Here is a 15,613-nt window from a genome sequence, read left to right as displayed (position 1 = left end):
TTTGCCTGTATGTATGTTTGTGTGAGGGTGTTGGCTCCCCTGGAACTGGAATTACAGATAGTTGTGAACTGCCATGTGGGAGCTGGGAATAGCAGCCAGTGCTCTTAACCACTGAGCCATCCCTCCAGCCCTAGAAAGGCAGACAAGTTTAAAGAAAAGTTTAAACTGATGGTGTTGTCTCAAAATATTCCTACTAAATCAAGAGAAGCCAGCATAAGTAAGGCACATTCTCCCAGGGGTACAAAGATGTCTTAGTGCTACATGCTTCCTAGAAATGAGGAAGAAGGAAAGTCACATGAAAAATACCTATTATGAAGTTTTCCCTCTCAGGCTATAGAGATGGCTTAGTGGTTAAGAGTGCTGGCTGTTCTTGCAGAAATCCCAAGTTCAGTTCCTAATATCCATGTTGGGTAGGCCACAACCATCTATAACTCCATCTCCACCGAACTGAAGGATGCCCTCTTCTGGCCTTAACAGGCACTAGCACACATGTGGCATTCACACAGAGACACACACATAGGTGCAAATATATATATATAGATAGATAGATATAGATATATAGATATATAGATATATATAGATATATATATCATATAAAATTTACTTCTAATTCACTCAATAAAAATTTGCAGACTACCTCTAAAGAAAGTGTCTTGTCTAGCAGGGCATTAAACAGGGGTCTGGGAGGTCACCTGAAAGAGAAAGTGGGGGAAAAACAGGCTGACACAAAGAATGGCGATCTGTCTATAGGCTGATCAAATCGCAATTTTTACTTTTTCACACAGGGGTTATATACACAAAAAGGCAGGATTGGGGAAGGGGATGATGCAGAAGCGTAGGTATTCAGGGGGAGTACAGATATCTTCCAGAACAGAGTGTCAGATGGGTGAAGGTTCAGGGGACAGTTCACTATGACTCCACCTATGATTCACTTGTCCTAATCTAAGTTGGTACTATCTACCAAGGCTACCCAAGGTCTATGACTATTTAGGCAGGCAATTTTCTACCAAAGCTGCTTGTTTACAATAGCTGTTTCAGTGTTTTTCCACAGAGACCCAAGACTTTGTGACAGCAGGCTGTCTTAGGCCTATGGCTGATTTTAGGCCTTCAGTATATAAGCAGAACGGCCCCTGACAAGAAGGCACTACTAAGCACCCGAATATACAGATAATAAGACAAAGCTTCTAGTTTGGAGATTATTGAAAAGATTTCCTGTGTGTTCTCTTCTGATGTTTGTTCACAAGCCATATACCTGCTTTGTAGCAGGAATGTTAAGACATCTAGGGGAGAGAAATTCACTAAACAAAGCGAATAAGACATGAACCCTACCCTCAAGGAGAACAGAGAAAGAAACAGACTCACATCAAATGCTGTAAAGGCTAAAGACACTGTAAGTAAAAAATCACTCACTCTACTTACATTAATCAGGACACACTTCCTAGGATGATTTTTTTTTTTTTTTTAAGTAAGGTCTAAGAGAAGAAAGAATCCTCCAGGCAGAGAATAGTAAGTGCGGAGACAAATACATGAAAGTATCATTCTATATCTTTAGGCTCCAAATCCACAGATTCAACATCCTCAATTTAACTGAAGATCAAAAACATTAAAGGCAGAAATAAAAAAAGTTAGCCTTTGAGGCCAGCCTGGTCTACAGAGCAAGTTCCCGGACAGCAAAGGTTACATAGAGAAGCCCTGTCTCAAAAAACACCAAAAAACAAACAAACAATAGTCTAAAAAGTGCTTGTTGGACTGGAAGAGGTGGCTCAATCAATCTAACAGTCTGCTATGAAAGCATGAAGATAGTTCAGATCCCTAGGATGGACATTAAAAAAGCAGTCAGTCAGCCCAACAACAGTCGGAAGCCAAAGACAGGCGGGTCTCTAGAGCATACTGGCTGGCCATCCAGCCTATCCCAAATGACGATTTCCAGATTCAGTGACAAACTTGCTCAAAAAATAAGAAAAACATGTAAGACAAGGCAGATGTCAACCTCTGGCCTCTACCCACACATATGAAAGAATAAATACACAAAGAAAAACTGCTTTGTGCAACTGTGTGTGCAAACACACACATTTTTCTTATCCTAAACATAGGGTTTTAAATTGTTTACATCGCCCTCACACAGTATTAGCTAAAAGTAACCTAGAGACAAGGTATTCAAGGTGATGCAGTTGGTTATAAGCTGTGCTGCAGATTCTGGTAGCCTTGGAAAATTCTAGAACCAATACTGAGAGACAACTATATACACACATATAAACACACACACATACAAAATGTAAAGTATGCATATGTTTTATATACCTGGAGATATAGTCAGTCTTTTGCATACAAATGTTAAATTTGTGTGAATGACAAAGACTGAAATTTATGTCACTACTTTCTCCACCACAAGCAATACCACAACTACCTCCCAACTCCCGATTCAGGCTTTAGGGCTTAAAGTCTCCCAGGAATTAGCGGACAGTACAAGGAACTTTGCAGGTAGATAGGCTCTGCACTAGAAGGCCTACCAGCCCAGAGTCCCCAGAGGTGAAAATGCACAGAAAGGCCAACAGCAAAGAAAGGAAAGGCTCCACAGGGAATAGCAAGATTTAACTTTAAACGACGAGAAAAAGATAACAAGAGAAGACAGACAGGAAAGTCCTTTGCTTGTCAAGTAATAAAACAAGACAAGGAGAGAAAAAGCACACATATGGCAAGTTCCCCATCAGGTCATTTCCATAACCTGGATATGTGCTTTTCCTTGCAGTGTACACATCACTTTACAACACACACATTCTAGCACTCCTAACTCACAAGCCCTCGGTTCTCAACAGACTTTTACATGAGTAGGTTACCAAACAAAAAGTTAGTAAAGCCTGCCAGAAATGTGGAAAACTTTTTTCCAGTTTCAGAAACAGCATATACACTTAAACTGCCCTTTCGCCTTTAAAAAAAAAAAAAAAAAAGAAAGAAAGAAAGAAAATAAGAAAAAAAGTTATCAATTGACTTCCCTTTAAGTCTGTCTTAGACTATTAAATAAGTCTTATCCATGTTTATATTTATCAATAATTAATTCTTAAACAGAATCTAACTGGTAAAATATATAAAGAACTGATCCAAATGAAAGAGTGGGGACTTATTACAAAGCAGGCTTCCCGATACTGGCATTAATGGTATTTTAGACCAGATAATCCTCTGCTTTGAATACTGCCCTATATATCATTTATAGCAGTTTCTATATTCATTAGATCACAGCAGCTAGCGAGTTAGTTCATTCTTCTCCTCCTTCTTCCCCTCCTCTCCCACACTGTCCCCTCTGCTCCTCCTCCTTTCTTCTCTCTCCATATAGCTGAGACCATCAGAAACACCTCCACTGTTAGAGATTAGTTACTACATCCAGATACACTGTTATGATCTCATTTTTTCCTAAAAGCATCTGTGAGGTAGGTGTTGTTTTCCCCACCATATGGATACACTGAAAAGAGATGAAGGAACTTGCCAAAGGTCCTACAACCAGTGTGAGCACCCACGTGATGGTGCCTGAGTTCCTGCTTTATAGTCATTGTTAGTTATATCATTACATTTTTCACATGGTTTTTGAAAAGTAACACTGTATCATTAAAATAAAAAAATAAAAAAACCTAAAGCTGTGACCATTAGGGAAATGGAAGTGAAACTGTAAGCACTTCCAATCCTGGTGCCAAATAAACACACAAGTTTTTGAGCCCTAACGCCACAGCTGCAGCAACCAGCGTGGGTAAGGAAGGAGGAGCCATCGCTTATGAAGATTCTTTTACATACCTCTCAGAAAACTCACAACACTCCTTGGAACAAGTATTATTCTTTCTTCCTAAGTAAGGAAGCTCAACTTGGAATGGAAAAGAGGTCTGTAACCTTAAAAGATTGACAATTTAATTAAAGATACAAGAAAAATAGGATTTTTTTAAAAAATGAGACTGGAGAGCTAGCTATCTTAGTTAAAGAAAATGAAAGGGGAGAAAACACAAAATAAGAAAATGCTGCACAAACACTTAAAAAGAGGTTTTCTGTAAACTGTTTGAGAACAACAGAGATGAAAGGCCAAAGGTAGGATGCTGGGGGAGGCAAAGCCAAGACTAAAACAGAGGTCTAGAGGACTAAAGACAAAGTCTGTGCTAGCCAACTTAAGCAGTAAGTCAAGGCAGTGATGAAAACCTGGGAGCTGCCTCCAAAGGAAGACAGAAGGCTGGCACAGTGCTCCCCAACTAAAGCACAGCAACACGAGCCGGGAAAGACTAGCAGGTTTCATTAATGGCCATTTCCAACACACAAAATCTACTGGTCCAATTTCTTAATTTCTGTTTTGCTTTATTATGTGTGTCTTGCCTCCTCAAACCAGAGATAAGTTTCAAGCAAGCAAGCATTTTTATGCTTTGTTCACTTAGATAAATGCCTGGCACAGTAGGTATTCAGTAAATATCTTCTGCTGAATAAAGACAGTATTCAAAATAGGAACATATTCCAAAGCAAAGATCACAAATGACATCAGTTTTTGAAAACAGAGCAACTTCACAAATACAACTTAACACTGCACTGTGTATTACTACAGCAACTAGCATTTAGTGAGCACTGAGCCAGACACTGTGCTAAAGGCTTGCATGCACAATGCCACACACAGTCTTCCTAATACCCTATGAGAGCTGCAGGTACTAATATTATCATCACATTTTTACAGGAAACACATTGAACTTGGGCCATCAACTCAAAGCTTGCCTCTTAGCTCTCCATATAGAATTATTAGCATCCCTCTTACAGAAATCAGAAATGTAGGGTAGATGAGACCCTTTGTCCAAACCTTCTATCAGGTATAGTGGAAATTTTGCTACCCTGGGATACACTGATTATGCAAGAAAGATTAGAAATTCAATGGTTTAAAGAATCCAGATGTTGAAAAGCCAAGAATAAAACTCAGTCTTCTATCAACATTTCAAAGTGTAGCAGATAACAACAAGTAACACCCCACGTGAAATAACAGGGTGTGACCTCTGACTAAGACTGACCTCAAAACTTCCAGAGACAGGCTCCCATCTGCTTTTCAGCCCTCCCTCTTCTGTCCTGTTGTCTTGTCCCTCCCCTGTACCATCCACCTTCCCTCCCTACTGGATGACTTTTATAACAAATTTAAATATGTTTCCTGCTTCAAATTTCTCAATCCAGAAAATTAAAATCTTATCTTTCTTAAATGAAAACAATGCCACCTGTGTAATGATCCACAGAGAAACGCCCTGTACTCCCTGTATCAAATCCACAGCTAAGAACTACTGACCACACATAAGGCAACAGATGACTGAGTTCTTAAAGAAAATCAGAATGTGTTCACCCCTAAGACTTGAAAATAACTGAAGTGGAAAGAAAATATTTTTCGATGAACAACTTAAATCATCATCACTATCATTAAAAAAAAAAAAAACCACACACACACACACAAATTGTTCAAGAATAAAGAGGAAACCTTTCTGTTCCATGCACTTCTGAGGTTTTTGGCATTTAATTACAAGTCCAGAGATATTTGAATAAATCTTTCTTGTCTATAAATAGTTCTGTCATTTCCCTAGTTTTTAGGACTTTTTAACTAAAATGTTAATGAAACATATATTCATTTTTGATACTTATGAAACAGGACTACAAACTCAAGTGCTCATTTAAATGTTGGGTAGAATCAGCCAGGCAGAGGAGGCACACACCTGTAATCCTGGCAGAGGCAGAGGCAGACAGATCTTTGTGAGCCTGAGGCCAGCCTGGTCTACACAACTAGTTCTAGGTCAGTCAAGACTACGCAGAGAAACCCTGTCTCAGGGGTGGTGGTAAAGGCAAACTGCAGTTAGTGGTCTGAATAGGAATGGCCCCCATAGATTCATGTATTTGACTGCTTGGCCCACAGTAATGAGTGTCACTATTAGGATGTGTGGCTTTATTGGATTAGGTGTGGCCTTGTAGGAGGAAGGGGGCAGGCTTAAAGGTCTCAAATGCTAAAGCTAAGCCTAGTGTGGGATTCACTTCTGCTGTCTATGGATTCAGATGTAGAACTCTCAGCTCCTTCTCCAGCACCATGTCTGCCCACACGCCACCATGTTTCCCAGCATGAGGATAACAACAGACTAATCCCCTAAAACTGTAATCCAGCCCCAATTAAATGTTTTCCTCTATTAAGAGTTGTCATGGTCAAGGTGTCTCTTCATAGCAATAGAAACCCTAAGACAGAAATGTTGAGCAAAATAATGCCTGACTCTGGCCTTCTACTTACATCACACATTATTAAAAGGCATGTAACTTAATAAATTAACATTGGTGAATCACAGATATGATAGGCATAGGCCTATACTCCCAGCATTGATAGCACTTGGGAAACTGAGAAAAAGGGCTCTCAAGTTTGAGGCCTATATGGGTGACATAGTGAGTTCCAGGCTAGCCTGGACTGAGAAAGCCCAAGGTAAACACAGTGTGTTCATAGTGACTTCTCAGAGGGAAGGTAAAGTGTAAGTGTGTTAGCCTGATTTTGCACTAGCTTTTAAGATTTACAAACATCAGAGAAGTTATACAGCATAGAAAAAAGTATTTATCATATTATACCAGTACACAAATACACAAACAGGGAGGGAAAAAGAACTAGCTCTTTCCAAAGCTACCCAGATTTCCAGTAGTTATTCTTTAGGTGAAAGCAAAGGGCAAGGCGACAAGTTTAGCAGCAGACCACACAGGACCTGACTGACACACAGCTATGCTTTAGGAGAAAGAAAAAATGATAGCTCATCTCTTGTATATTTCCACCTACATGCAGGGAAGATGCACAACACAAACATTGCTTCTCATTTTCCCTTGTTAAGCTTACTCTATTAGAGAAATTGACTGTACTTAAAAAATGTAAAGGAACAGTTTATAAAACTTCTTTTAAATTAATCATTCAACTGTCCCAAGGCTCAGTGAGAATTGCAAATGTTTCTCAAGGATTTCACAATCCCAGCGTGTCTTAGGAATAATTTTAACTATATTTACATGTAAACATGTAATTACTAAAATATATATGTCATATGCACTTAGGAAACATACTCCATTTGAATATATGAAAGGTATTATAGAAACTATCAGTGAGGTAACATCAGAAAACTGCAAAAGATCTAATTGTATATTTTCAGGCCTACCAGAGAATAATTTTATAATGTACTCATCTATTTGCAATGGTAATGAACATACAGACATACACACCAAAAGTTCACCATTCCTGGTCTACTAAGTGTTGCCAAAGTAAAATATTTCTATTTAAAATCCCTGCAGACATGAGAATGAATGCTAGTGTCATTTATCATCCATCCTTTGATAAAATTATTTTTAAAAGCAAAATGTTTAAAGTAAGATTTTTAACAGATCAAAATAAATCCAGGCATAGTTATAGATTACTATAATCTCAACACTCCAGAAGCTGAGGCAATAGTATCTCAAACTGAAAAGCAGCCAGAAAAAGACAGACTGTCTCAGAGAACTGCACATGTGCACAATCTAAAGAGTCCACACTCTACCCCCAGAAAGAAAAGTACAGTGACCCTCTCAAAGACACTAAAATTGTCAGACTATATCATCTTTTATTCAAAGAGCAAAACAGAAACCAAAGTATCTACTATATATACAGAATAAACAGTTGACACTCTTAACTGTGAGTTCCATGTCTACAGACTCAACCAACCACAAACTGAAAATATCCAGAAAAAAAAAGTACAACCTTGTAGATTTTTGTTGTTGTTATCCCTACACAATACAGCATAACAACTGTTAATGTGCTGCTTTATTGTATTAATTATTACAAGTAATCTAGAGATGACTTTTAAAGTATACAGAAAAATACATGTAGATATACATGTGTGTATATATATATGTATATACATATATATATGTATATACATATATATGTATATATATATATATATATATATATGCATACATGTTATATGTAAATACTTTAATTACATTTAGGGGGGTGGAACACACTACACTACACTGCATATGTGGAAGCCAGAAGACAACTTTCAAGATTAAGTTATCTCCTTCCATCATGTCCATGGGAGGGATGTCTGAGGGATGAAACTCAGGTCCTCAGACACGATGGCAAGCTGTCTCACTGAGCCCTTTAAATATTTCTTTATTTTATGTAAGAGACTTAAACATCCTCAGATTTTGGTACCTGCAGGAGTCCTACACAGAGGGATCATTATAGGAAATACCGCTCTGAAACTAACTAAAAAGGAATCACTATTGTACTGAATTATACAAAAAAGTAAGAGCACCATGAAACAAAGATTGTAAAACCAGGGTAAATAAATTAGCATCTAATACAGGTTTTTGTTGACATATGACACAAACGTTTTAACATTAAGTGCAATATTAAACATTGTACTAAGTGAATAGCTAGTTCTTTCTAGGTAATACATTTGCATATATTTATTTAGTCTTAAAGATAACAATGGTGTTTAAAGTACACATTCAAATGGTTTAGGTAATTTAAGATTTAACAACAAAATGAAAATAATTCTGTACTAAATTCTTCACACTAATTTAGTATGAGATTATGATTTTAAGAGGTGGAAGCATTAAACCTTAACATTCCCAGAGTCTGACTTAACATCTTTGTCTGATTTAAAACAACTTAAATGCTTTTACTTTCATATTAAAAGCAAACGCTTTATAATTTGTTTTCAGAATCTTTCAAAAGTAAGCTTACCACTGGGTCATACAGCTTAGTGGGAGAATGCTAGATTAGCATGCATGGTATTTCTGGGTTCCCCTCCCCAGTAGCAGTGGGGTAGAAAGTTAACTTCTGCCTTAACAGATTCTTTTAGCCATAATACAAAACAAGAATATCCCTACATACAGATGTAGTGCTTTGAATGAGAATGGCCCCCATTGGCTCATATATTTGAATGGTCTCCAATTGGTGAAAGGCAAGGAGGTATGTCACTGGGGTGGGCTTTGAGTTTCAAAAGCTCACACCAGACCCAGTCTCTTGTGCTTGTGGGTCTGATATGAGCTCTCAACTACTTCTCCAGTGTCACGCCTGCCTGGCACCTTGCTCACCCACCATGATGATCATGGACTCACCCTCTGAAACTGCAAGCAAAATTAAGTGCTTTTTTAAGTAAGTTGCCTTGGTCACAGATTTGTCACAGAAATAAAAAAGTAACTAAGACATCAATTATGGCATCTTTTGGTCAGATGAAGGTCTCTACTTTCCAGATCCATTTAGAGAACATCAGGTCTCTACTTGGTCTACAATTCTCAACACTATAAAGGCAAATAATCATGACAATAGCAGTCCAGAAGAGCACATCTCATCCAGATGAAATCCACCTGAAATGGCCAATCTGGCTTTGTAGCGTAACATAGCTCGTACTAGTAGATGCTGGTAAACTTAGATGTCCTCTGCAGGGAGCTATAAACCTCTGCCTACAAGCCAAATCCCATCTACTTGTTTTTATGCATGAGATTCCACTGGAACAGTTATAGCACACTTCCATATTATCTACAGCTGCTTTCACATGGCAGAAATGGCTGAAAGTTGTGGCACAGTATGTTGACCCACACAGAAAGGTTGCCAATCCATCCTTTATGTCGGCCCACAAGCCTTTTCCAAGAATCATCCTCAAAGTATATCCAAAGAAACTGCTGCTAACTCACATAGACTCTGGAGTCCTCTGGCACTAAGACACACAGAGATATAAAACTTCAAGCCTCTCATATAAATAGCACAACCAACAAGGCAAAGGAATATAGATGTTACCATTCTCCACCAGAGTCCCACCATATTAGTAAATCATGACAATCCTAAAAGGTTGCCTTTTAAATACACTTAAGCATGTCTTCATCCACATAAGAAATGGGGAAAGTAGCAAAAAATTCCTATATAGCAGATATTCCAATCCCTATCTACTCACCCTAAAATAATTGCAAACCCACATCCTTGTTTAAAAATATCTATTCCAAGAGATTTCTGCCAACTGGATACTCTCTTAAGAAGCCAAAGAAGCTTTGGAAAGCACTGAATTCAAACAAAGGAACATAATGATTATGTATTTTTATTCACAATCTTTTATCCTTATCAAAGCCACTACCAAAAGCTAACCATAAAGATGCCTATATTGTCTTTTTTATTCATTTTGTTGTTGTTGTTTTGTTTTGTTTGTTTTTTCAAGACAAGGTTTAGCTGTGTAGCCTTGGCTTTCCTGGAACTCACTGTGTAGACTAAGCTAGCCTTGAACTCAGAGCCACCTGCCTCAGACCCCTGAGTGCTGGGATTAAAGGCATGTGCTAACCGTTATTATATAACTTGGGGTTTTTGTTTGTTTGTTTGTTTGTTTTGTTTAAATATTCCTAAATACTAAATTGTTTTTAATTTTAAGTTTATACTAAAAAAGTATTCCTAACACCGCTGTGCCAACACAGGGATGTCCCCCCACTGTAGGGACACAAAAATGCACACCTCTAAAGAAAGAAAAACAGACTTTCCTTTCATCAACTTTTAGCCCCACTTCATTAGTATTAAGACCAAGCTTAAGATTATAATAATGCAAAGAAACTGTAAAAACCTTCCATTTTATTTATAAGTTCCCCAACAAGGTCCTATGTTTTCTGAACTTACCTATCTCGGGATCTAAATGTGCTATAGAAAACCTGTAACTACTTCTAAACTAGAATCCCAAGACCCAGGACTGAGAAACTGGGTACGTCACATACTGCTCCTCTTCCCAGCTGTCATTCCCATTCACTTTTGAAGCCCATCTCTGGGGAGTGTCTCTCCTTTTTATGCCTGTGCTTACACCAACACAAATCTGCTCCAGGCCCCAAAATTTACAACTCATTTTTCAGCTCTTAACTTCATATCAGTAATGTCAGAAACCTAAAACCTTAAGAACCAGCCCTGCCTACCTCCACTATCAGCACACTACCCAAACTGTCCACAGTCTAAAGCCTCAGGCAGGTGCCGAGCATGCGGCTCAGCTGGTAAAGCACCTACCTAGTATGCACAAAGCCCTAGGCTCCATCCCCAGACTGCAAAACAAGAAATGACAGCACACACCAGTACATTTAGCATTCAGGAAGTCCAAGCAGGGTGATTACAAGTTAAAAGGTACACAGCAAGTTGAAGGTCAGTCTGGCACAAGAGACAGAGCCAAAAGAGGAGAACGAAAGCGAAGAGTTTTAAAAAGAGAGGGAAGAAAAGAAAAACAATGAGCTAACACATGAACTATATGGATACCCAGCTCTTAACCCCAAATTTAACTTCCAAAGCAAAGTCTGCTTTCCCATTTCTGATTTGCTCATGAGAAACTAGCATCATGCTAAAATACATTCAAAACATTTCCTTTTCATGTCTCCTTCTATGCTGCCCCCTAGATGACCATAGTATAAAAATGTTAGTCTCCTAGTGAAACAAAATCCTAAAGCCAGCATAATGTCTGTCCTAAAATATGATTTCTCCCAATCACCTGAAACTACCTTCTTTGGAATGCTGTTTTCAAATTCTTATACAAGCACAAACTGACCTTACCCTAGTCAAGAACCTCCCTCCCTCAGAAGTATTCCTACCAAGCTAACCTCCTAATTAGACCTCACCTTTTACATATTCTGACTGTAAGTCATTAACATTTTGTTTGTGCATGTTATTTTCTTCCTGAAAGAGCCTTTCCAAGATTTGGCTCAGACACTCCAATTATTCCTGGGTCATCCAAAATCAGTATTTCCTAATAAAAATGTGTAATGGCATTCCCTGACATATAGTAACCTTAAGAGTAATAAAGGTAATATATGTCCCCTTTCCTACATTTTTAAGAAATGTATTTATTTTTATTACTACTACCATACTACTACTACTATAACTGTACTACTACAATAACTATCACCACCATACCACCACCACAACACCACCACAACTACAAGTCCATGCATAGGACACAGGTCAGAAAACAACTCTATACAGTTAGCTTTCTCCCTCTACCTTTGGTTCTGGGTCTTAGACTTATGCAGCATGCAGCTTTACCCACGGAGCCATCGCACCAGCCCAACCTTTCCTAAAGTTTTGTGCAATTCGTATTTGATTGCCTGGGTCATTGGTAAGAAAAGGCATCCTCAAAGACTGAAAGTACCAAATGTTTTGTTCTTACTACATCCAGTAAAGTTCTTCAATAAGTTAAAACCAATTTACACACAAAGCACATCTTCCAGTTAGTAAGTAACTTTGAGTAAATGCAATACAAACTCAAAGTACCATTTCTTGGTTTACACTTTCCTTCTTCCCAAGAAGCAAACTATGAAAGTCTAAGTTTCTCAGTCATCATTATCTTCAAAACTGGAATATATGACTTTGTCAGGGTAACAAAGAAAGGTTAGCAGATCCAAAAACACGTTTTATTCTAATCTAAAGTTAAATCTACCATTCAGTGTTTTCATGCTAATTCACACTTAAGTAGAATTTAAGGTGTCTTATGAAAGCATATGAAGAACCAAGTATCTACCAAAAAACAAAAGAGCTAGACGATCCAAAGAGAGCAAAGTTATCCAAAGAAATGGGGATGGGGGTAGGCTCAAAAAAGTTGTGACATGGCTGGCAGTCAGGGCACATACCTTTTAATCCTAGCCAGCACTTGGGAAGCAGAGGCAGGTGCATCTCTGTGAACACTAGGCCAGCCTGGTCTGCAGAGACAGTTCCAGGATAGCCAACGTACCACAGAAAAAATGTCTTGAAAAAAAAGTTGGGACAGCTGATAGTAGAGAGTAACAGCATCTCTAAAGGCAGGGAAGGAAGGGAAGCTCGCTGTTTAACACTCCTCAGACAAACTGTACCCTGCAAGACTGAGAAGGCAGGTCAAAGAGACACAAATTGTTACACAGTGCAGAATAATAAACTTAGAGGTTCATTACTTTAAAAAGAGGAGGGGAAAACAGGACCCAAACATTGTGAAATGTAAGAAACTTCCAAACAAATTTAATCATGATCCTAAATGGAGAAATTGAGACGGATGGATAGATAAATGGACACTTCCAGGTTTCCATTCACTTCTACAGAGCATCTTTATTCTGCCCACATTTAGTTGTCTGGATGGACCAGAATTCTCAGTCTTACACTATCTATGTTCCTTGTTACACAAAATCTTACAGTGTGTTAAGCCTTAAGATGTTTAGTTTAACCTTACATATGTGAAACATTACTTTTCTGAACCTCTAATTTAGCACTCAGAGTGATAAATGCTTTCTTAAAAGAGTATGAAGTTTCTAAGCTGACAAGTAGAGACATATAAGAAAAGTTGCATGCATGCCTTTCAGTCCCTACTAAAAACCTAGTAAAAATGTGCTATTACTTAAAAACAAAACAAAAAACAAAAACAAACAAACAAAAAAAGATAGAAAAGAGCTGCTGCAGCAACTTTTATGAAATGGTAATTTATTAAGTGCTCTCCCTGAAATAAGTTTCAGTGAGTTGTGCATCCTCGGAACTCGGATTCTCCTGAGCCAACTGAAACATGCAAACACTCTACACATCAGACTCTGTAGACATGGGAAATAAAGCATTGGGGGCACCAAACTCCCCTATGCACAAAAAGGGAAACTGGTCTTCCTATCCAAGGCAACTTCAAAAGCAATAGTTAGGAAAGAAAAAATAATAATAAGAGTTGATTCAAGTGATTCCCACGTGGGAATCCATGGGAGTTTCCCTAAAAGAAAAACCACTGCCAGAATGAAGGTGCCAGGAAAAGGTACAGGACAGAGTTGTCCATGGCTTTCTCAGTTTGGTGTCAAGAAAGGTACAAGCGTCCATTCTGGAGACACAGCTCCTCTAAGAAAAACCCCTGAGTACTTGCATTACTCCTGCAAACTGACGCTTTCTCCCATCCGTAGAAAGGAAAGGTCTCCACTGCCAACCCTCCTGAGAAACAGCCAAACTCCAGCATCAAAGCACTCACCCGCTCCCACTTGTCACCTTATAAGTCCCCCCTCCCCCGGGTCCACTCACGCTTCAGAGTCGAGCGGTGGCGCTGACAATGTGGCTGGCTCCCTTCCTCCTTCGGGCTGAGGCGGGCAGCTGCGGAAGGCTAGGCGCGGAACTGAGGAAGAAGCGGTGCTAGCGTCGCTCCACCAAGCAGCTACCCCGGTCTCTTCCGCGCTGCCGGGATAGAGGCGGCGGCAGCGGCAGCAGCAGCCCCGCTCACCGCTTTTTCTCTTCCTGGGTCCCTGCAGGCTGTGGCTTCAGCCCGTCCTGGGCCACTTGTCCCGGGTCAGTCACAATCAGAAAGCTCGAAGATTTTGTTTGGGTAAAGTTTCCTCTGGGCGGAGGCTGCAGCCGGCCCCCGGGTCCCCCCCGGCCCCGCCGCCCTGGGGGGCTGGGGCGGGGAGGGGGCGCCGAGAACTCCTGGAGTCCCGCTGAGGAGCCGGGGTGCGGCGGCGGGCCCAAGGAGAAGCCCCCCAGAGGGGGTGAAGGGGAGGGGAGGGGAGGGGAAGAAGAGGACAGCGGCGCCGGGCCGCTCACCACGCCGCCGCGGCCGTTTCACATCGGGGTCCCCGCCCCCCCGGCCCGGAGGTGGCTCCTGGGCTGGGGGCCCCGGCTCATACACCCCGCTACGGGATGCTACGGCCCCGGGCGACCGGTCAGGACAGCGGCAAGGCTGGGGACCCGGCGGGCTCGAATCGGCGCCGCCCCCGCTCCCGGCTCCCACATGTGTCGCGGCGGCCGGGACCCCCTCCCTACACCTCGGGGGGTCCTTCGCCCCACAACCCGGGGCGAGGCAGAAAGCCCAGCCCCTCGCGGGCGTCCTCTCTCGGCTGAGCAGCTACGAGTCCCGACCCGCGGCAGCCGCCTCCCTGCCCCCCGGCCGCGGGCTCCGGCTTCGGCTCCGGCTCCGGCTGGGGCTCCGGCTTCGGCGTGTGCAGCAGCCGCTACTGGCCGGGAAGGTAAGGGGGGGAGCGGACGGCGGCCGCGGCTCCCGATGGCCCGGGCTGCGGCGAAGGTCTCGGCGGCGGCCAGTGCACGGGCGCCGGGTCTCTTGGATGCTCGCTCACTCACTCGCTCTCACGCTCTCACCGGCGGCGGCGGCAGCGCCCGAAGCTCAGCTCGCTGTCTCTCTCGCTCTGTGCGGGGCTCTCGCCTCACTCCAGAGAGGGGCGGGAGGAAAGCGGCGCCCAGCGATGACGTAAGTCGCCTAGCAACCGTTCTCCTCCCCCTCCCTTCTCCTTCCTCTCTGCGCCTTCCTTTGCTGGCCTTTTCTCCCCATCTCCAGCCACCCCGCCCTGGGAGGTTGTGGCGCGTTCCGATGACGCACCAAGGGAAGAGGAAGTCGCGATCTGCGAGCGGGTGGGTGCGCCTCGGGCCGCGGGACTGCTGCTGCTACCGCCGCCGCGGCCGCCGCCGCCTCTACGGCCGCGTCAGAACTGAAGAGAGGAAGGGGAGGAGCCCAGGCAAGCCTAAGCTACCGCCTGATCCTACCCCTGACCTTAGGGCGGCGCGGAGAGGGAGCTCCGTAGCCGTTTCCTCCGGGGCAGGTGCGGACTGCTCCTCTGGGAGTAAGGAGGAGACCGGGGACCGGGCTAGGGCGCGCATCACCCGAAGGTGAGGCAT

The 15,613-nt window shown here is 41.9% G+C and overlaps 1 protein-coding gene across 3 annotated transcripts in view; it reads right to left on the bottom strand.

Moving 5' to 3' along the window:
* Window positions 1-15,279, bottom strand: part of Fbxw7 (F-box and WD repeat domain containing 7) — a 155,298-nt gene extending 140,019 nt beyond the window's left edge. For all 3 annotated transcript variants that reach the window (XM_034500248.2, XM_034500249.2, XM_034500250.2), the window contains exon 1: window positions 14,015-15,279. The gene's annotated coding sequence lies outside the window, so the exon portion shown is untranslated. The remainder of the gene's footprint in view (window positions 1-14,014) is intronic.
* Between the last annotated feature and the right edge of the window lie 334 nt (window positions 15,280-15,613).

Source organism: Arvicanthis niloticus, chromosome 4, assembly GCF_011762505.2.
Source record: "Arvicanthis niloticus isolate mArvNil1 chromosome 4, mArvNil1.pat.X, whole genome shotgun sequence".
In the NCBI taxonomy this organism is placed as follows: Eukaryota; Metazoa; Chordata; class Mammalia; order Rodentia; family Muridae; genus Arvicanthis; species Arvicanthis niloticus.
Note: the sequence above shows the minus strand (reverse complement) of the source record. Positions and strands in the feature narration are given on the sequence as shown.